The following is a 22,500-nucleotide window of genomic DNA, read 5'->3' as shown; positions in this document are numbered from 1 at the left end:
CACTCAAAAAAATGATCCGGGATGCTGCCAGCAGCAGCAGGTATATCCGTTTTCCTGGTAACTATCATGATTATTGGTGGTCTTTATTTATCATTATCACTGGTCCTCAAAAGTGCACCCTCCCTCTCTCTCTCTCTCTCTCTCTCTCTCTCTCTCTCTCTCTCACATAGTTTTATATTTATCTTCATAATAATGACCCTCCAAGAATTACATATATAGTAAAAAAAATCAATGACATATGATGACAAATAACATCATTATATAAGATATTTTTTCATAAATTCATCCGCCAAATGAAAAATATACAGCATAAACTTCTGTAAAAAAATGTATATAACTACGAAAAAAAAAATCTTAGGAATAATTCTACGCAGTGCGCTATGAAAACCTACACCATAATACCTACTCTCTCTCTCTCTCTCTCTCTCTCTCTCTCTCTCTCTCTCTCTCTCTCCGTTCACTGCCCTCCTCCACTCCTTAAAAATGATATGCTGTTGAGCGCAAGGTAGTGGTGGTGCTGGTGGTGATGATAGAGGCAGTAGCAGTAGCCGTCGTGCTAGACTGGTATGACAGGACCCTTGAAAAGAGTGCAAGGTATTTAAATTTCAATACCGGAGTGCCGCTCTTGGCCTGATTGCTTCCGATGCTGCATCGAATGTTGTGTGAAAATGTATGCTAACACTCTCTCTCTCTCTCTCTCTCTCTCTCTCTCTCTCTCTCTCTCTCTCTCAAAAGTTTTCCTGATGATATAGGGCGCAAGGAGCGGTCAACATCAATATTTTCTGGGAAAGCATGAATTTAGAAACAAAATTTGTTAACTTCAATTGTGGAAAATAACTAATAATCCCAATACCAGTAAAGTTATCTTAATGGAAATGGTTATGCGAGTGACTATTCCAGTTTGACGATAAACAATAAAAATCCAAAGTTAAATAAATGAAATATATTTTGGATGCAATGTAAATCGGATGCTCCCTGTGACTAAAGAAGAATCAGAACTAAATAGTTGCTTAAGCCAAAGTATAATCCTTTTAATAAGACGACCCAATTGAAAAGGTTCCTCATCTGCACCAAAAATAATTCAAAGAAAACTGCGTGATTTCACAGCCACTTGTTCCGGTAACTCTCAAGAGCGAAACGAAGAAAATATAGTAGTCTGAAAACTTCCACCAATGACGGCCGTAATGCTTGGATGAACTAACAAATCGAAGCAGAGAGAGAATCTCTTTACTTCCTAAAAATGAGACAGAGCGAGTTCAGCGCTCCGAAACACGAGCACAAAGTATTCAGAAGAAATGAATAAGCATAAGTCTCCAGATGACTGTCAGGAAATGGCAAATCAGATGTCGCTGTAACATTAACTACAGCATATAAGGAGACTGATATTTTGTATACACACATACACACACACACACACGCGCACACACACACACACACACACACACATATATATATATATATATATATATATACAGTATATATATATATGTGTGTGTGTGACCAAATTAAAGAATTCCCACCAAAGAGAGATATCCTTTCAAGTCAGTCATTAATATGCTTATGTGGTACATTGTTTATCTTCGGTATCGTAAGATCCACGTGGAATTCAGTATATTTCATTGAGAGAGAGAGAGAGAGAGAGAGAGAGAGAGAGAGAGAGAGAGAGAGAGAGAGAGATTATTTCCCAAAGGAACATTACACGACAAAAATAAACGACGGACGATCAAGACAAACTTTTCATCTGCGACCGAGGAAATGAGAGTGCGGGAAGTCAATTAAATCTCAGAGTGGAGAGTCCCACGATACATCACACCATCTCGCCACTCTGCTATCTATTTCAGCTCTTCCATCTACGATGACATTAATTTCAGAGTAAATCATCTTGATTTCCGGTAATTATGACGTTCTTCCGCTTCTCCGATAAATTTTCTTGCTCTCTAATTATATATTGCCAGTGCGGTCTCAGGTTCAATGAAAGAAGCATTTGGTCAAGCCTAAAATGGTATGAAAAAAGTAATAATAAATACCCTTCTATTTCTGCTCACTTCCTTTGGTAATGAAAATCAGTAACTAGGATTTATGACCATTAATTGTATACCTTACATGCAAACTTCCCTGTTTACCTTTCCCCTGGAGAGTTACCGTAAACATTAGTTTTATCAGTTTACTATTTATTAGCGTAAAATATTGTGCTCATTTTCTTGATGCTTTATTGGGTGCATTAGATATCAGGACTCATTTTCTCGTTATACAGATAAATTTAAACAATGATTCTTATTCGATCGTTATACGAACAAACTAAAGTCTTATTCTCTCGTTATACAGAAAAAAAAAAAAAAAAAAAAAAAAAAAAAAAAAAAAAAAAAAAAAAAAAAAAAAAATGAATGAGTCTTATTATATTGTGATAGACAAATAAAAACTATCGAGCTTTATTCTATCGTTTCACAGACAAATTTAAACTAAAGTATATAATAGCAACACATCTTTAATGTACACTGAATCGGCATCAAAATACGAGGAAAATATTTTGTTAATGATGCCTAGTCGCCCACCGTTGATGTCTGAAATATCAACGGTATACAGACAAGGGCTGCTATGAAATTACAGTTATGTTTCTCTTAAAATAAAAGAAATTAACACACACAACTATGTCCATGCCTAAAACAAAGACGATTTGCTGTAGCCAACAAACATGGACGAGGTCACAAAACAAATATAAAAATAAATCTAAAATAGAGTTCCTTTGCAAATGGGAAGCTAAAAACATTTCTATTCCTTATTCAATGACTTGCGGTATGATGAAAAGATAAGGACATGAAAAGGAAAAGGCAATGAATATGGGAATACCAACAGAATACTAAGCCCTATTGCTAGCAATACTACGTGGAAGTCAAAATGAGAGAGATACGGGTAGTCGAGGCTGGAGATGGACGAGGTGCAAGGAGGGGAGTTACGAAGAAGGAAAAACAGCACATTCCATCACGTTGTGAAAAAAGAACATGGCCGACACGGCAATCCAATACCTCAAGAACACAAACATAGGCCAGGGGAATAGCAGAAGACGTCAGGAAGTGAATTTAAAAAAGAGAGGAAACTTTATGAAATACAAACTATCTCTATCGTTTGGACTTGCAGTAGTTTTGTCCATAATCCTTAATAATCAATACACGTCCATTCCTAGTGGAGGCAGCAAACAAACAATTCACTGAACAAACAAGCTTCTAAAGCAAATTTTCGTCCGTAGGTAAATCAATAAAACTTTCAACAATTTTAAATTAGTCATACACAAACTTATATGGATTAATGACTAACTAGGACATAAACTACTAGATGTTCCATAAAAATTGATGAACGATTGTATAATTTGTGGCCAAGTGAACCCTGGAACAATAAAATCATTACAGCAGACCGTGAAAGGACATAGTACGGTACAACACCTACACAGGGTCAAAAAGTAGGGAGCAAAACTAACTACTTGAATTTTTAACAAACATTTTGTTAAATATGGAGGTTTACCATCCTGCATTCTTTGCATTCTACTGCTTACTATAAAATAACCGCCGTAATTTTCATTAAGACGAAAATTAACCAGGTAATATAATAAAACACACAATGGGAATGCAGTATATATCATATGTTAAGCAACAAAATTCATCAAATTTTTTGATAAACGTAATAGAAGATAATTCCACTTGAATATATACCAACCACATATATATATATATATATACATACATATATATATAATACATATACATAGATATGTATGTATACATACATACATATCTATCTATCTATCTATTTATATATATATATATATATATAATAATATATCGATATACATATATCTATATATATCTATATCTATATATGTATATATACACATGTCTATGTGTTTATATATATATATATATAATATATCGATATACATATATCTATATATATCTATATCTATATATATATATATATACACATGTCTATATGTGTGTGTGTATATATATATATATATATATCTATATATGTATATATATACACATGTCTATATGTGTATATATATATGTATGTATATATATATATATATATATATATCTATTTATCTATCTATCTATATATATATATACATACATACAGTATATCTATATATCTATCTCTATATATCTATTATCTATATATCTATCTCTATATATCTATATGTCTATATATATATATATATATATATATGTATCTATTTATCTATCTATATATATATGTATCTATCTATCTATCTATCTATCTATATATATATATATATATATATATATATATAGATATATATATATATATATATATATATATATATATATATATATATATATACAGTATATCTATCCCTATATATCTATCTATATATATCTATTATCTATATATCTATCTCTATATATCTATATATCTATCTATATATATATATATATATATATATACTATATACATACATACATACATACATGCATACATATATATATATATATATATATACATATAACTCTATATACATACATACATACATGCATACATACATACATATATATATATATATATATATATATACATATATGTGTATATATATATTTCATATATATATATATATATATATATATAGGTTAAGCTTTACTTCCTTAAAATACACGGGCAACAGCTCGTGACCAAGTAGGAAGAGAAGCTATTTATCTCTCTCTCTCTCTTTTCGAAGACGATACACCATGGAAGGCTGAACCTGGCTATTAGAGCCCATTCTGCTCTGCTTCTTAGCAGCCATAACAATATATGGCAGGAGCAATTAAGGCCGCTTCGTGAGATTTATACAACTGGGGCGAATGACCTTTATGAGGGCCGAAACCTCCGATGCCCTTTGTATTTCCAAGATCTTCTTTAGACACGAGACCATGAAGTCATGGCAGATAATTATGATGTGATGCTAATGCGTACGCACAGGCACGCTTCCATGAGCAAGATCACTTGCGCACCCTCCCCCACTCCCACACAGGGAAGGTGACCCAAGCAGTCATGCAAGTGCCGAGAGAAAATAGGGCAAATGCAACGGAACTCGACTCGTCATTCCAGGAAGAAGAGCATCATCTCACGTGCATTGCAATGAACTGGGGCGACCTGTGCTTCCTTATTATATTCTGGACAAGCAGCTACATCTGGATGCGTAAGTAAATATTTAGATGTAAGTGATTTCAGAATGGAATTAAAATAGGTTTGGTTAAGATAAAAATGTAAGAATTTGATTGTGCCGCTTTCAGCTTTGTGCATTCATTACCAGACCGTGCTTTGTGCTGCAATACTTCTTAAGTCCATTGCAATTAAGTAAACTTCGAATTTTATTCAACAGAACAGCTAAGCACCATCATGACACCAAGCCTCATGGTAAGCAAAAACCAATGACACTGGCTGCAAAGGGTTTAGTGGTAGACAACAGTTGTGGAAGTGGCATTGCTATCCCCGTCGACCTTTGTGCTCTTCCGCTTGCGGTAAAACGCCGAAAGTTTGGCATGAATACCGGAGGGCTTCATAAACACTGAACACCGCTGTCGAGATTTCATGAACATGACTCCGACCTTTAGATTGGCCTCTTTCGGCTTGCTTCCACAACTCTGCTATGCACTTGCTTTGTGTAAAAGCTATATTATCTTCTGGATTCCAACAATTGGATGGCCAAGGATCTTTACATTTAATGCTTTGGGACAAGATTTCATGATTTACCAAGATAAAAATTATTGGAAAAGACGTGCAATAAAAATTGCATTAAAACCATATCAAATCGCAGAAATCTTCTCCCTATAGATTCAGATCAGCAAGATTCCCTTTTTTTATGGAATTTGGAAAAGAAATCTTTGGTGAGGATCGTCAAGTTACAAATGACAGTCTTTACTGAAAACCCTAAAGTGTAGACCAATTCAACTAAGATTTTGAAAGGCAATATTAACATAACATACAGAAGCGGGAGATATTCTATGTAATTTACAAAATAAAAGTCAGGAGGGTAGTGGTTGATTCATATTAGACCGAATATTTTTCGGGTTTACGGTTTACGACAAAAAAAAAAAAAAATAAATAGATAAATAAGCTGGGAGTGACAAGGGCCGTAGCTGAAACTCAATAAACGTCAAGTGTGAGGGGTAGATGAACCTCCCAGACGTCAAGTGTACAAAGCATTATAAGCCCAACAATTCGACATGATACAGAAGTTCGAAGCTTAAAAGAAAAATGAATGCTGTCGGAATGATTTTTTTTTCTTTTTTTTTTTTTGAGGGTACCAAAAATCGTAAAACTTTATTCTATCTTAATCACAGAAAAATTGTTTAAAGAAATAATTGTGGGAAAAGTCCCAAAATCTAAGTCTTTCGAAACTTTGAAACCCCAAATTACAGGAGACAATTCTAAGTCGGTTAAATAATAAAAATGGAATAATCCACTTTCATGGTGGATCAAATAACCACTTTAAAATCACGACTAAGGTTTGTAGAGAAAAGTATCTTCAATCAAATGTAATAAGATGGTGAACATGAAAAGACTCCTACAATACTAAATCAACTGATTGAAATGATCTATTACATTAATAATCTAGTATAGTTTGTGGTCTGATTATTTCGTCCCACATCGCACGAAAGGTCTGGGACTGCTGTAGGGCTCTTTTTTATTCACAAACACGTATCATAAATGATATTCAATGATTATCACTTTCATATTTGAGTTATTAAAAGAAAACTACAATTATGTTGTTTCAAATCATGTCTTCGTAACCCCAAGGCAATTAATTCTATGATATACACACGAAGAATGATGATATACTTAATTTTGTAATCTCTCGTGTTTTCGATCATTTTATATTTCATACTTTTATCCTTTACCAGCATTTGCGGCTATTCGATTTCACTTTGCATAATATAAAACATTAATATTTGTAACCACAATATAACCTAACAGCATCTCAATTATCCAATGATCAATGACTTTTCTTTTTAGTCTTAAATAGTTAATATTTCGAGGCAAGACAATGACGCCACATGTTGCTGCTAAGTCTCTCGCAAAAAATCAAGTTCGTGCACGAAATGTTGATTCTGCATTCTAGTTACCTTTATTTAGAGCACGATATAGAAAATATATTTGACAATTGCTCTGGATTTTCATTCGATGTCAGGATACCAAAAAACTTCAAATCATTCATTCTGGATTTTCATCGTTAAATAAAACGCGATATACTGTAATGTACTGTACATATGATCCCTGCAGAATATGCTTAACCCCCTGTTATCAACATAATCCTAAAAGATACATCATTACAAAGACTTCATAACATTTGCCTTTGAAAGAACACTTGAGAGAGAGAGAGAGAGAGAGAGAGAGAGAGAGAGAGAGAGAGAGAGAGAGAGAGTTTCTTTATGTATTGTGTACATGCACAATCACATCCATAGAAGTTACCTTTTTCTTGCCAAGTGGACAATACCGCAGCAGTCGAGCAAAAATCTTAACTAGCATGCAACCAATAGGGCAACCCCAACTACTTTCCAAGAGGGCAGGCTTTCACTGGTTTTTCGTCCAGTTTTCTTGATTTATTGTTGCAGACTCTGAACCCATCTGACCGAAACTCCTTGTCACTGGTGCTTTCTTCACCATCAATTGTGTTTGCAACATTGCTTAGAAACCTAAAACGCAAAACAAAATCCCAGCAAATATATGACCTTCAAAATGTGAAAATCTACGTCGTTAATAGAAACAAAATGACAATTCCAGTGTGATGATGCAAACAACAGAAGTTACATTTCATATATATATATATATATATATATATATAATATATATATATATATATATATATACCTTCCTCCCAGCATTAACTCTGGACAAAATTGACACCATATATGATTGGGGAGAGAGAGAGAGAGAGAGAGAGAGAGAGAGAGAGAGAGAGAGATGAAAGTATCTAGGCCATTCGTGAATCTGTGGAAAAACATCCCACAGGTTCCCTCCTCCTTGACCGGTTGCTTTAGAAACGATGGCCGGTACCAGGGCACCATTTTGTTTACCAATTGGTACACTAGAAATAAATCAGAATTCAAACATCTTTCATTATAATTCAAAGCGATCATCCATTGGGACAAGCCTGCAGTAAAAGGTGATTGAAAAGCAAGGCAAGACTTACAAAAAAAGACTCACAAGATAAGGGAGAAAACAATGAAATAGCATTAATATATATATATATATATATATATGCGTGTGCATTAATCATATTTTAATAACCAAAAACTATCAAAATTCTTCTCTGATCACAGTAAAATTGGTAAAATTCAACGATGAAACAAATAGACAAAAACTGAATGTTTTTGGATTAAACGCTCATCAGTTTTGTTTAATGCCTTTTCCATTCTGAACAATAGTCCGAGATAGGGTTTTCAAACGATTACTTAATAAACAGTTAAAGAGAGAGAGAGAGAGAGAGAGAGAGAGAGAGAGAGAGGGGGGGGGGGTTCAATAACAGCGAGACGCCGGATGGCAACGAATGTCAAAAGACGGTCAAAACAAAAGGCCGAATCTGACAATAAATGTGGCAATTAGGCTCCTCCCCCCATCACCCCCATCCCACCCCACCTGCAGCTTTAAAAAAGTCTCGTTCTTTAGTTCTTTTTTCTTTTATTTTTCTACTTGCCTAAATCGTCTACTACTAAGAAATTCTGAAACACAGATGACCTGGCTTTGCAGACCTTCCTAACGGTGCTTTGACAAGGAAGGCAACAAAGGGAAGTCAGTTTAATTAGAAAAAGAAAAAGAAATAAAAAACCGACAAAGAGGGCAACAGAACGAAATAAATTGTTGTCACCGAAGTCGAGTGAAAAATACTATTCGACGAAAAACAGTATTAGACTCAAGGCAAAGAATGACTTCTTGTATGTTTACAGTCATGTAATATACATGCAATATTATAATCGCATTTGTAATAAAAACCAATATATCAAATAATAATATAGCAATAATAATTTTCACGTGAATAAAAAAAAAATGGAAGGCGGTAACCTATTAAGATTATTCAAGCTGAACATTGATTTCTCTAGTTCCTTGTAAGGAAAAAGTAGAAATGAAGATGACGCGTTGTCTGGCGATGTCTTCCAGTACCCTACGTGAAAGCTCAACAGATGTGTTGAGAGAGATGTACAGCATGTTGCTGAATGGAGGAACTGAGGGGGTCGATTGCAATCATCAGCGCAGCGCCAATGTCCAAGACAGTTTGTAAATATCTTACTTAAATTTTAATGTTTAAGTTCCTTCCATGGGTAATATTGTCTTTAACGGAGATATTCCTTAGAAAACTAATATGTATCCAGATGGTGATCAATACGGCAAACATCAATCCCATGAAATCTACAACCAGATTTTATAACACCTATGACCAGCTTTCATTCCACCGCATTCTTAACAATCATAATGGCAAAACGTGCTAACACGACACAAATAACGATTTCCTTACTTGCGAGGCATTTACACACGGTAGTCCACTCAAAGGATCTATATATTAAGCGTGAAATAAAAGAATTTGTTGTATGTACAGAAAATTTTCCAGTTTGGCTACTACTTTCATTAATTCTGTACGTGATGACCACCGACCAAAAGTAGCTATGATTTCTAAGAGCGACAATTCAATACGGAAACGACGGGCTGATCAGCCACTGATAAGATTCCGGCAGTACAGTAAATTCCCTAGCACCGATCCTCTCCCAAAATCTGCAAACGCAAAAGGCAAGGCGATTCATTTGTCAAATCACCACTCAAGATAATATTGCGAAAGCGTTGCGTCCTTCCAGTCAAGGAACTTTTTGCTTTTGCAAGACAATAGAATTCCCATTATGCAACAACCTCCGGATAAAAAGAAAAAAAAAAAAAAAAAAAAAAAAAAAAAAACTCCACCTGACGTGCAATATGACAATAGTCACTGCTCTTACATAAAAAAAAACCGGTAACGTTGGAAGAAAGAAAAAATGACTGGGTTGAGATCACTCAGTACAAACTCTTGTACAAAGAAAATTTTAATTATTTTTGACGTTATCATTCGCAGGTAAAGAAGATTGGCATATTACTTCTTATTCTTCAACAACTCACTAAATTATCATCATGAAAAATAAGATTCGATTCACGGCAATCGATGAGAGATGAAGCTTGCCTCTTTTAAAAGTTTTATCTAAGCTCTTGTGAAGAAAAGGGCCTTGGCTTGACGAGTTCCATGTTACAATACTTTTTTTTTTAAATGCCACATGAGGGAAAAACACTCCTTAGCGAGAATTAACTTATTCAATTTCATTAATATTAGAATGTTTTCATTGCCACTTTCTGCATTAACATAATATGTTTGTATAAGAAAGATTTCAAGAAAGAAAATCGGAGGATGGAAAAATAAAGCTTTTCATTATGGACTGGACAAATACTCGATACAATTCCTCATGAATATTCTGACTGACAATACTAATTACTCTTTCCACAATGATGTAGTCTCGACAGCCTATAGCTTCTAGGTTACTTGCATAAGACTCGCCGATTTAATTTTAAAATAAGTCAAACATCATTATTTGAACAACACTCTTCGAATAATCTCAATAAAAAATGATAGAGCAATAGGACGTCGAAATGTCAGCAGGTAACCTCAGGGGGAATGGGAGGCGGAGGGATGAAAGGATGTCAATGTCCTCAGAGGTTACCCCACAACCCCAACTATACCCCTTGAACCCCAAAGGGTTAGACATTAGGTCAGTGGGGATGTATCTTTTCGCTCGTAATTAGAGATTAATTTGAACGAAACTTTTCTCATGACACACACACACACACACACACACAGAGAGAGAGAGAGAGAGAGAGAGAGAGAGAGAGAGAGATCAATTTTACAATGAAAATCGTATGACAAACCGGAGAAAATTATGATAAATTGGCAGAATTGAAAGGCTAACATGTGTAGTCCGAGTTTTAGACACACGTTTCTAGAATAGAATAAAATATTGCATCGCGTGACCATGTACTCTACACACTTTGATATAAAAAACAAGCCTCACTTTAAAAATTTGGTAAAATAACCTACTATTCATTCAAATCCGTCATTAATTGCAAAAATATGTGGGTATAAATCATCCATCGCTCAACTACAACAAAATGATATCAAGAGTCATTTTAAGATTCCCATAAGTTGAAAACATTACATCCTTTTGAACGAAATATCTATCACATTCATTCAAAAAGTTTCAAACTCTGGATCTGAGCAATTTGGAAACGGGAGGCCAAAACAAGAGGACCCCTCCACTAGCAAAAGGTTGTCATGCCATAAAAACAACCTTCAAACGAGCAAGCTTCTCGCACATCAGCCACCCCTGACAACTATCCACTGTAAAACCTGAAAGTTATCGTACAATACATATCAAAGTAAGTTAATCACTGGAAAAATACACTTGTGTTCCCTTTTCTCAACCAGTTTCCCCACTAAGCCCTTCAAGTATACAAAAGTGGCTTACAAAAAGTATCAAATGTCTTTTATAGTTAATACACCTCCCCACACCCCTAAGAAACTATGGAGTGCTATTACAATGTCTTCATACATCAGGCAACGAAGTCGGCAAGTTCGATGGCCCCTGTCACCAACACCAAAACTTAAGGAGTTGCTTCAACTACACGGGGAACATGTTTCTTATGCAATCTATGGGGGGTTTTAACGGACTATGGGTCAACTATATTTGGTTCCAGTTGATCATTATTCTTTAAATGAATGGTGACAACTAGAAATTGTCACAAATGCAATATTGCTACCGTAACTGGTTACAGCTACAGAATGCCTTTTTCCATTCACATCAACAAAAATTACCGTTGGGAATTTAAATAACAAAAATTACTTTTCACACAAAAAATGGAGTTTAAAACAGACAATGAAACTGGAGACAAACCACTTTCTTACACAGTCATTTTGTTGCCATGCCACCTGCTTCATTTTGCCTAATAATTCTGTGATCGAGAGAGAGAGAGAGAGAGAGAGAGAGAGAGAGAGAGAGAGATTCAAATAGCCAGCGAATACATACAAACAAGCTCAAAGACAAACTCCAAAGAACGACTTTCTATTCTAAAGAGTGCGTCCTCAGGACGCCAGAACACCGGCGTACCAAAAAAAAAAAAAAAAAAAAAAAAGAAAAAAAAAAAAAAAAAAAAAACAGCAAGGATTCAATACGTCAGATGTTATTTCTTTCAACTACAGTCTATCTGTCCGAGCATTTAGTGCCGATCAGATGTTAGATCCTGACGTGCATGAAACTCTGACTCGGATTGGGGTACAAACAGGTTGGGAATGGTTCAAGATTCGGGTGATGACCCCCCTCCAAAATCTATCCAGACAACTGCCCGGTATGAGAATACTGCAGGTGATCATCCACCAGTAGAGGTAAAAAGGGGCATCATCAAAACTCTGAGAATAATCAATAAACATTTCAATGATCTTTCTATGCACCGGGAATTAGAAAAATTGCGCAGACGTACTATATGCTTGTAATGAACACCTTGTTACAGTGTATATGCATTACACAAATTCTAACACTGTACACTGAATGAAAACTTGTAAAAATGTTATTGTAATGAACAACTACTAACAGTGCACGTATAATGGATAACTTGTAAAACCCCATGTGTAATGAACTTGTAATGATGCTCACGTAATGAAGATTAAATATCGTCATGACGTAAAAAATCAAGAGAGCATTTTTAATGTCGCTCTCGGTATCATATGATTCAAAGATTAAAACGGGGGGTGACAAATAAGTAACAATCACTACGCTAATGATACTTGAGAGAGAGAGAGAGAGAGAGAGAGAGAGAGAGAGAGAGATTGTGTGTAACACAGTGAAAGAGAGAGAGAGAGATTTTGTGTAACACAGTATTGTGAGAAAAATGCGTTTGAGTATTTATAGAAGCTACTATGGTATCTGGAAAACAGCATACATTAAATACTAGAATGTTGGTCGAGTCTCTGACATCACATAGCACATAACTAGACAATGCTTACTTTGATTTATCTATTTTAATAACAACAAACGTGGATTTACGGCTTAAATATATCCAGCTTCAGTATCCTTACAATCCACCCAACATGTTAATTACAAAAGGTATCAACTTCGTATCAAGAATAAAATTTCCAGGATGTTGAACTCAAAATATAATGTCAGTATTGTACATAAATTTTGCCACTCGAAAGGGACAAATGTTGCATAATTATCTAGACGAAATTACTAAATACTTTTATGTCATCAGCAATGACACAAAAATCCTGGTTTCTGCGAAAGACTGACATTTTAAAAACTATTTTACTTATCTAAAAATCAATGTAAATTGGCAAATGTAATTATAAGCATTACGAGAGAATGCAAGTCGCTTGCTTCTAAAGGTAGTCCGGCAGGTATGCTCCCAGCATCAGGTGAATTCGAATAAAAGCAATAACAGCTAGTCATGACACCAGGTTGAGAAAACTGTTGTTACAGAACTTCTAAAACAGAAAAGTCAAATATGAAAATTACAAAAGGACTGGACCGCAAAGTAAAAAGAAGAAGAAAAAAAAAAAAAGCTAAACCTCAGATTCATGAAAGCAACCGTACAGTTATGTCGAGTTGAAAGCAGAGTCGTGAATATGATTATTCTACGGCGGTTTAGGAATGTTAATAAAATAAACTGTACTTTTAAAAAGCTTAATTACACAGCTGTCCAAAGATTTTTTTTTTTTTCGTTTTCGCAACACTTAATTGTCTAAAAACAAATACCCAGTAATTTTTAAAACGTCAATAAAACCTCCGAGGAAAAAAGCATTATAAACATAAAACCAAAGAACGCTCAAGTTATTTTTCCATTTTTAAGTCCTACATTCTAAAAGAAGAGAGAGAGAGAGAGAGAGAGAGAGAGAGAGAGAGAGAGAGAGAGAGAACCATATATAGCCATAATGATCCGAAGTAAAACTCACTCAGCCAGAATTTGCCATGCAGGGGACACCCTGCGCATCCAAATCCCCCCCCCCCCCCTCCCCCCGGCCCAGCTCGATCCCAGCCTGAAACTCGTTCAGCCCATTTTTGCGGTTCAATGCACTTTGAGCAGACATCCAACAAAACTAGCGTTTCTTCACCTACGGAAAGAACACAGTCACAGATTTCAAAATGAGTATGTTTACGTTCTTCACAAACATTGTCCATAATAATGTAAAAAGTGGCTGTTTATTTGATAAATAATGTACTTTGATAATACAACAAAGTTCAATCTAGAAATTGCCAATATGAAAATAAATAAAACTATAAGCACGTATTTTCTTATATTACCTTGGACTTGATACTTTCGCCTTTGGGAAACAACTCCTTGGTCAGGTAGAAAACTATATCTATATGGGCCACCTCGACAGAAACTTAAATCTGTCTTTACGCCTTTGTCATGTGCGGTAAGCTAAACAAAATAGAAGCGTTGCTTGACCGTCGGCTATTGTACTACACTGAATTTAGTTGTACCATATGCTGTTATTTCAAAAGAACTGTTTCCGTTACGTATAAGGGAGGGGGGGGGGGTTAAAGGTTGCTAAAATATGTAATGTCAAAAATCAGGACAACATTAATGATGACGGTGCATATGTGGAATACAAAAAACACTCATTACATACACTGTAGTACCAAACTCGTCGTACACAGTCTTACTAATGACGGCAACACAACTTAAAAGACAAATAAACCCACTAACTTAACATTTGCATTGTAAAGTGAAATTAATATTATACGGGAATACTAAAGTATAAAAATGTTGTTTGTTGTAAGGGATTTAACGGGGATCACTTAAAATTTTGCCCTCTCCTATCTCATTCACCTTATTTGATTGCACATAAAGCATCATGTGAAAATGTTTCGAGTATTTTTCGCATTCCAGAGAGAAACACACCCAATATTTGTCCATGGCCAAAAATATTACAGGCATTGGTCAATAACATCCATTAATAACCCGAAGCAGCAGTATAATGATAAACTAGCAACTAGAAAAAATCTAAAGTTAAAGAAAAGCTTATCCCAATATGACTCTCCCAACTATAAATTAATTGGCGCTCAAATTCATTAGAGTTCACCCCAAAATCCTTGTTGAACAGCTCGAATAACTGTTAACAGGATGACATTAGACAGCTTTTGGAATACAAAAGCCAGTTTGCTTACTACTGTCCATTCCTTATTCATAGACCTCTTTCGGATCCTACACCTTATTTATGAAGAACTTTGAAGTCCCTTAAGCAACTCTCTATTTAACACAAATTGCAGCGATTAAGGGAGTGGTTCCCAACTCGTGGTCCATGGATCCCTTTTCGTGTGGTCCACAGTACTTTGTAATAAGTTGGAAAGACAGTAGATAATTTATTGATTATTCAGTATGAAGAATTTTATCGTAATTAATTGGCCATTCATTTTCCTATATTATTCCTACTTAATAAATAGATTGGAAATCATCAAGTAGTAGCTTCTAAATAATAACATTTCAAGTCACTAAGTTTCTAAATTTATTCTTACTCAAAAATAGAATGGTTTAAAGTATGTTTTGATTTGGGATTCTGGTCCGTGGCCTGATGCAAGCTGAGAACCACTAGATTTGGTGAAATCCATTGCCTTGACAAGTTATATTTACAGTTACCATAAGATACAAAATCAAGATTTTAATGGTTTGTGTGGCGGCAACATGAGGTCATCAAGTTCCTGAATTAACTGTAATCAGATTTAAACTTTAGCACTGAGCAATGATCATATGAAGCAATTTGATCCAATTTAGTAATAACAGTTTGGTCCTTAATTAGACAGAAGGCCATTTAATCTTACGATAATCAGAATGATGTGGAAAACATCCCCATGAAAGAAGTTTGTACGAAGCTTGAAGAACAGACTGCTTCTTCGCGGAAGAATTGTAATAAGTACAAGAAAACCTTTAACCAACTATTTAAAACATTTTTATGTTCATAACTTAGAACTTGTAACTGGTAGGAAAACTCTTTCCAGGTGACTGTAAAGACCAATATTTAGGTTTTCAATAGACACTAGACCTCCTTGTTTTCTATGTTCTTTGATAATGTGGATTTGACAATTAACATGCAATAAGCTGTGTGAATTTTAATTACCTAAGAATGTCTACGAAACACAGATCTTGTAGGTCCTGTAGGGCACAAGGTTCCCCTGTGTGATAGTACCGGGAAAATTGCCTTCAAGCTAAGTAAAGTAAAAGAGGATACCATATTAATGACAAAAACAGTTGGTTTTTAAATAAGATGTGGAGTAATGGTCGCTCGAATGTTTAAAGTGTGTTGAATTACATTGTGTGACTGTGTCCTCTCAAATAATCTCAATAGGGTCGAAACAAGAAGTACAAAAAGTACAAATTGGAGAAAATATAACAATCTCCAACGGAGAAACTATGATAAGGCGTATACACATTAAAACAACAGATATATAGCATAGCCAGAGAGAATAAGTACTTCTGATAAACTATACTAAAAGAAAAAATTATATATATATATATATATATATATATATATAGGCGGTCTCTTGGTTTTTTGAGAACCTTTACTTGTGGGAGTTACCCACCCTCATGTAGTACACATAAACGACTATCATTCATCGCACACTTGATGGTCAACATATCTAAGAGGTTAGGCATTCAGCGAACTGCCGCAATTTACTAAAGGGCGTCAGCCCTCCATCCGCTCCTGTGATTTAACTGTCATTGCCAGAAATCACGATACGTAACATACCATTAAAAACTTATCTTGTCACAAGAAAAATACACAATTAACTATGAATGATATAACAAACCGTTACTTTTTGCCGTATATAGTGTTCGCATTCACCCCTTTTCTATCGTCTCGCAAAACGGGCAAAATATATGAGGTCGAGTTAGAAGAATCTCATCGAGCACCAGAAGCTACTTAAAAAATGCTACAAAAGTAGTAATCATGATACTCAGGCTTGACGAAAGATAATACCTAACTGAAGCAAAATGAAAACGACCATAATACGCAAGAAAAATGGGAGGCACTAAATATGAAAGAGTAGCAATTCTCCAACACCACCACCTCCTCTTGTTCTTTCATTGTCCATTTCATCGGCATCCGTGTAAGAAATCATAAACAAGCATATGGAGGTACAGGAGGGGGGGAAGGAGGAGGGGGGGGAGGAAAAACTTTCCAAAGAGCAGAGGCAAACACCTTCCAGTTCCAGCGCGAGTATCTCTTGTCTGGTTTTCCTGCTCTCTCTCTCTCTCTCTCTCTCTCTCTCTCTCTCTCTCCTTCTTCTTCTTCCACAGGGTAAAGGAGCATGCAGATTATTCTACAGACAATTTAGACAACCCTTCCCTTCGAATGATTTGCCAGCAAGACGCCTACAGTGATTGTAATATTTCTCAGAAAATAAAGAAAATATTACCAAGAGGCAATGATGGGATAAATTTTGTAGAAGTTTATGTTTACTAGCAGAGGGAAGGACTGGAAATTATCACAACTCTTCACTTGTGACTTGTGTCCTACGGCGTCTCTCTCTCTCTCTCTCTCTCTCTCTCTCTCTCTCTCTCTCTAAAATAGGCATAACTGCGTAGATGACGCGTGTGCAAGCGAACAGAGAAATATAAATGTTAATTTCAGAGTAAAAATAACAAACTGGTTCTAATTTCCAAATAATTTTCAAGGACAAAGTTCAGAACCTGGAAAGAGAGAGAGAGAGAGAGAGAGAGAGAGAGAGAGAGAGAGAGAGAGAGATTCTTCCTCTAGGCTACTTACGAACTTCTCTCTACTACCTGGTACATTCCTTACCAGTTGGGTACAGTCCTTTTCGTACACCTTTGATTTACACAATTAAATTAATGCAACAGCTGATCCATCACCCTTATATTCGTATTCAGACATTCAATGGTGCGTTACAAATATTGAAGAAGCTGTTACATGCAATAATCGAAAATGTATGATTCAAAGGATATTTTGCATCAGCGTCCCTGACCAGTAAAATTTCCGACGAGTATACACGATCTCATGGCAACCGACTCTTTCCATCGGCGGAAGAAAAGTGGAAAAGACATGAAACAAATTAAACTCCACTACCAATGTAATTTTCCCTTCCAACAAAACACCACTGATTAATAACTACCTCAAAAAAATTAACAATTTGACACACGAACTTCATCAAAATAACTCAAAACAATAGAAGCCTTGGCAACTCCCCACCCTGCGTTGGGGATTGATGATATGTTATGGGTAGGAGTAGGGGGAATTGGAGACCTCCCTTTAGTCCAAAATCTCGGACCACAAGCAGTACTACTCTCGTAATCGAATCTATCTTTGGCAGCAGACTGCTTAATTACATTATCTATTCCATTATCGTCCTATTTGCCGTTACAAGCGTAAGTCATACAGACACAACTACAAAAGCATATATGGCAAAATGGATTTATTATAATGAAATTCTTGAGTAATGAAACAACCTTCCGCTGAGCATATCAAAGACAAGAGTCCTGGGCACCACAAAGTGAGCAAAATTTCCCAAATTCACCTACGACTTCGATGTGTGTACTCTGTGTTAGACGAAGCGGACAATAACAAGAAAACACACCGAAGAATAAAAGATAAAAAGGCTCAAGAGCAGAGGGATACAATTTAACTCTGAAGAAATTACAAAATCAAGAAGGTCAAAATTCGCTGGAAATATAAAAATGAGAAATCGGAATGAATACAAATAAAAATAAGTCCACACAACTTTCTCTCCTTGAGAGAACGAGCTCCAAGCAGAGATTTCAACGCAGGCACCACATGTAATCATAAATTCCAAGTCCCGTTATCTTGGTAAAAAATAATCTTTCAACAATATTTCCCTTCCTTATATCACGAGGAGCAGGCCATGATTGTGACTATAAATCTAATTATCACTATGAACTGCAAAGAAATTCCTTTCCAGAACCCGTGTACAAAATAGCTTTTTATAGTTATAAAAATAATTTTTTTTTTAGTGCCTCATGATCCACTCAGCTGTAATAAATTTAATGGCTGAGTCCCAAAAATCCTTATTTCAAAATAGTAAAGCTTTTATTGACAACTGCAAGAGAGAGAGAGAGAGAGAGAGAGAGAGAGAGAGAGAGAGAGAGAGAGAGTCAAACTTCATTTAATATTTCCGTATAGATGAAATCCATTACTTTCAAAATAATGTGATTTCATAATACATAAATAACATACTATGTAATGTATTCGTGCATCGCAGCCATTAGTACGTTTACGACTCTAACAAAAAATTTCAGTCAAATAAAATGTCCCTATCTTGATAAAGATTAAGTTCACAAAACAGCAAACACGAAGCATAACTGGCAATACTACGTAGATAAAATCCAAGATTTATATTCTTAATTAACCCCGTGTAAAAGACATAAGAACTATATCGTGCAGAACACTAAAATCAGTCTTCGAACACCATATTTTCGAACATAATTATAAGAAAAAAAGGAGTGGGAAATGAAATGAATGTAAACTAAGACGTTATCGGAGAAAACAGAAACAAACTCATTGGTCCAAAGATGACGAATTTGTATTTCTGCAAACAATTATCGCTTCGTCATACAAATATTTGTATTTGCCCCGTAAAAGGACTGTAAAAAGATTCCTCCACTATTGGTATTGCATATCAATGGCCTAGCTATACATATAATAGGAATATCAAGGGAAAAAAATTGTCGTTCAAGTCATATCTAGGATATGACAAGTACAGTGTGTTATGGGCGCCAACACTAGCTTACATTGCGTACTTGAAACGTAATGGTCATTGAGTGTTGGTGAACTTATATGTATATGAAAAATCAAAAGATTTTTGCATAACCGTCAAATGTTCCTAGTGAAATAATATGACTTTTAACTACTCGACCACGCGTACAACACACAATTTTAACTGGTTCATCTCGACAATCTTATACTATATTTACATAGTGGGTTGAATATATATATATATATATATATATATATACATATATATATATATATATATATATATACACATATATATATATATACACATACATTTCACTATTTGCAAGGTGTCAATTGCTTTTATCTGACAATATCCCTACGACTTTCCTGATATTTTTTTCTTTGCCACATCCTTCGATTTTGTGAAGGGAATTGGGAGTGCTAAATATATCTGGCTTACGTGTTTTTTTGAAGTCAGTTGCAGTTAAAATGGGAATATTTCACGAAACTACAAAGCAAGCCAATGAAGATTAACAGTTTTCATTACAATTAATTCCTATGCTAACAACCAGGTGTAACAAAAAAAAAAAAAAAAGAAAGGCCATCACAAGAATAAAATGACACAATCTCTTTCACATATAAGGAGGAATCTAGACAACTTATTAATGAAAGAAATAAAACTGGGACAATATAGTTCTTACGAGTCTTCAGTTGGTGATATTCTTTGAAACTATTCGTCATATCCAACAAGCGCTAAAAGTAAACAAAGCTTCCTTAAAAAATCTGACTGACGTATAACAAGTATTTTAAGTACAAAATGTCGAATTCAACACTAAGAAACTTCTAATTTAAAGGTAAAAAAAAATCAACTATTTTCCAGGATAGACTACGTTCACTTTCTCGACTGCGAAGCCTTCTAGTTCGTTAGAAGGTTTGCAAGAATTTTAAACCTTGTACTTACAACTCAATTTTCATTCCCCTTTACTATACTTTGATTTTCTCATAAAAATAATTTCTGTAAGATATCGCGTCACTAAGAAAACAGTCTCTACCATTTGGAGAAACATCTTTTCTATTGACATTACATAAAAAAATATCTCGGAATATACGCCATCGCTCGCAATGGCGGAAAATGTGAAACGAAATCATTTAAGGATCAGCTGCGAGGGGAAAGTAGACGTGAAGTGAGAATGAGGGGGATGAATTTCTGGAGGAAGTAGCTTCTTTTAAAGTTACTGACCAGTCATTTACCTTTAACATAACGATGGCGTAAAAACGAAAAAAGTTTAGAAGACCTGCACGTGATTGGCTGGTTCTTTCATTGCTCCTGACCAATTACTAGCGCGCATTTCCACTTTGTGGTTTTCCATCGGAAAGAACTTCCCCATCGAACGTCTTCCCTTCAAGCTTCACCTTTTGCCCAAAACCTCTGCCCCTCTGGTCGTCCAGTCTCACCGCCCCCCCTCCCCACTAAACCTTTTAAGTCCACCGCAAGTAGAATAGAATGAACGCCAAATAATTTGTTTAGCTTTCAAGTGGAAATACATTGTTGCACATTGCGTTCCTTCTCTCATTAGTGTCAATTAAACACTATTTTTCCAATGCTTTTTTCACTTGAGAGGTTTTAGTTGATGGCAAAATTAGACAGGACATGAAATTTATCAACTACAATAGTTTTAAAACGCTGAAAATACAAAACTATGATTTATTCCATTAGATTTGTTTCACTTCGGCTACACGTAATTATTTCCGACAAAATAAAAGTCAAGTTTATAAATTACCTAGCGAACGACCCCTTGACTTACATGGTGCAAAATATTCCAACAGTGTTCCGTAATTCTCCTCATGCGATTTGTCATCTAATATGTGCAGGACTAGGTATCAGAAGTGATGTTTAACAATTAACACGATTATAATTATTAAAAGAGCTAATTCAACGGTCTTTCTTTATATCTTGGCCATAACCACAAAAAGTGACAATGTTGATGGTCAGCTGCAGCATGAACTTTATAGTTTTGACTAACAGTAATAGTGTGCGTTGCCCATATCAATTCTAATGGTTAAGTATGTAAACCCCAACTGAATGGCTATTAAGTCTAAAGATTATTTCCAAGTAGAATGTATACAAATTATTTCCAGATGTCAAACCTAAGACTAAGAAAGCGAAAGGAAGTCTTATCATTTAGACATATCAAACGTTATAATTATTCCCAACACAAATCTAGTGCACAAAACACTAAATCTCCGCGCGTATGATCGGTCATCTGGTTCTAAGTAGAGGCTACAAGAGCGAAAGACCCCTGAGGTGAATAAACGAAAAACGTTCCAATACCAAATCGTCTTTTTCACCCGAAGACAATCGTTCTTCGATGAAACGTCATGTGTCAGCCAGGAGATATCATCAAAAGCTATTAAACACCATGCGATGAAAAGGCTTTGGATACCTCATCTGAAAACCAATGTATATCATCTAAAACATATTAGAAAATAGTCATATTCCCACCAGGAGTTCAATATTTAGCAAATGTTCCTACTAGATGGCTTCAATGGAAGGAAAAATATCAATGATCGTCTGAATATTTGGATTACTTTAAAAAAAAATGATTGACTAAGAAAAGATGAACATTTATAAAACATGTTGAAGTTTCATTGCACTGCCATCGTAATAGAGAGAGAGAGAGAGAGAGAGAGAGAGAGAGAGAGAGAGAGAGAGAGATGAGTACCAAGTCGGAAAA

At 35.2% G+C, this 22,500-nt stretch overlaps 1 protein-coding gene across 2 annotated transcripts in view; it reads right to left on the bottom strand.

The window, feature by feature from the left end:
* fus (fusilli) overlaps nt 1–22,500 on the bottom strand; it is a 304,998-nt gene that overhangs the window by 210,133 nt on the left and 72,365 nt on the right. The window lies entirely within an intron of this gene.

The sequence above is a fragment of the Palaemon carinicauda genome, chromosome 22 (genome assembly GCF_036898095.1).
Source record: "Palaemon carinicauda isolate YSFRI2023 chromosome 22, ASM3689809v2, whole genome shotgun sequence".
NCBI lineage: Eukaryota > Metazoa > Arthropoda > Malacostraca > Decapoda > Palaemonidae > Palaemon > Palaemon carinicauda.
The sequence above is the reverse complement of the archived record's forward strand: the minus strand, read 5'-3'. Positions and strand labels throughout refer to the sequence as shown.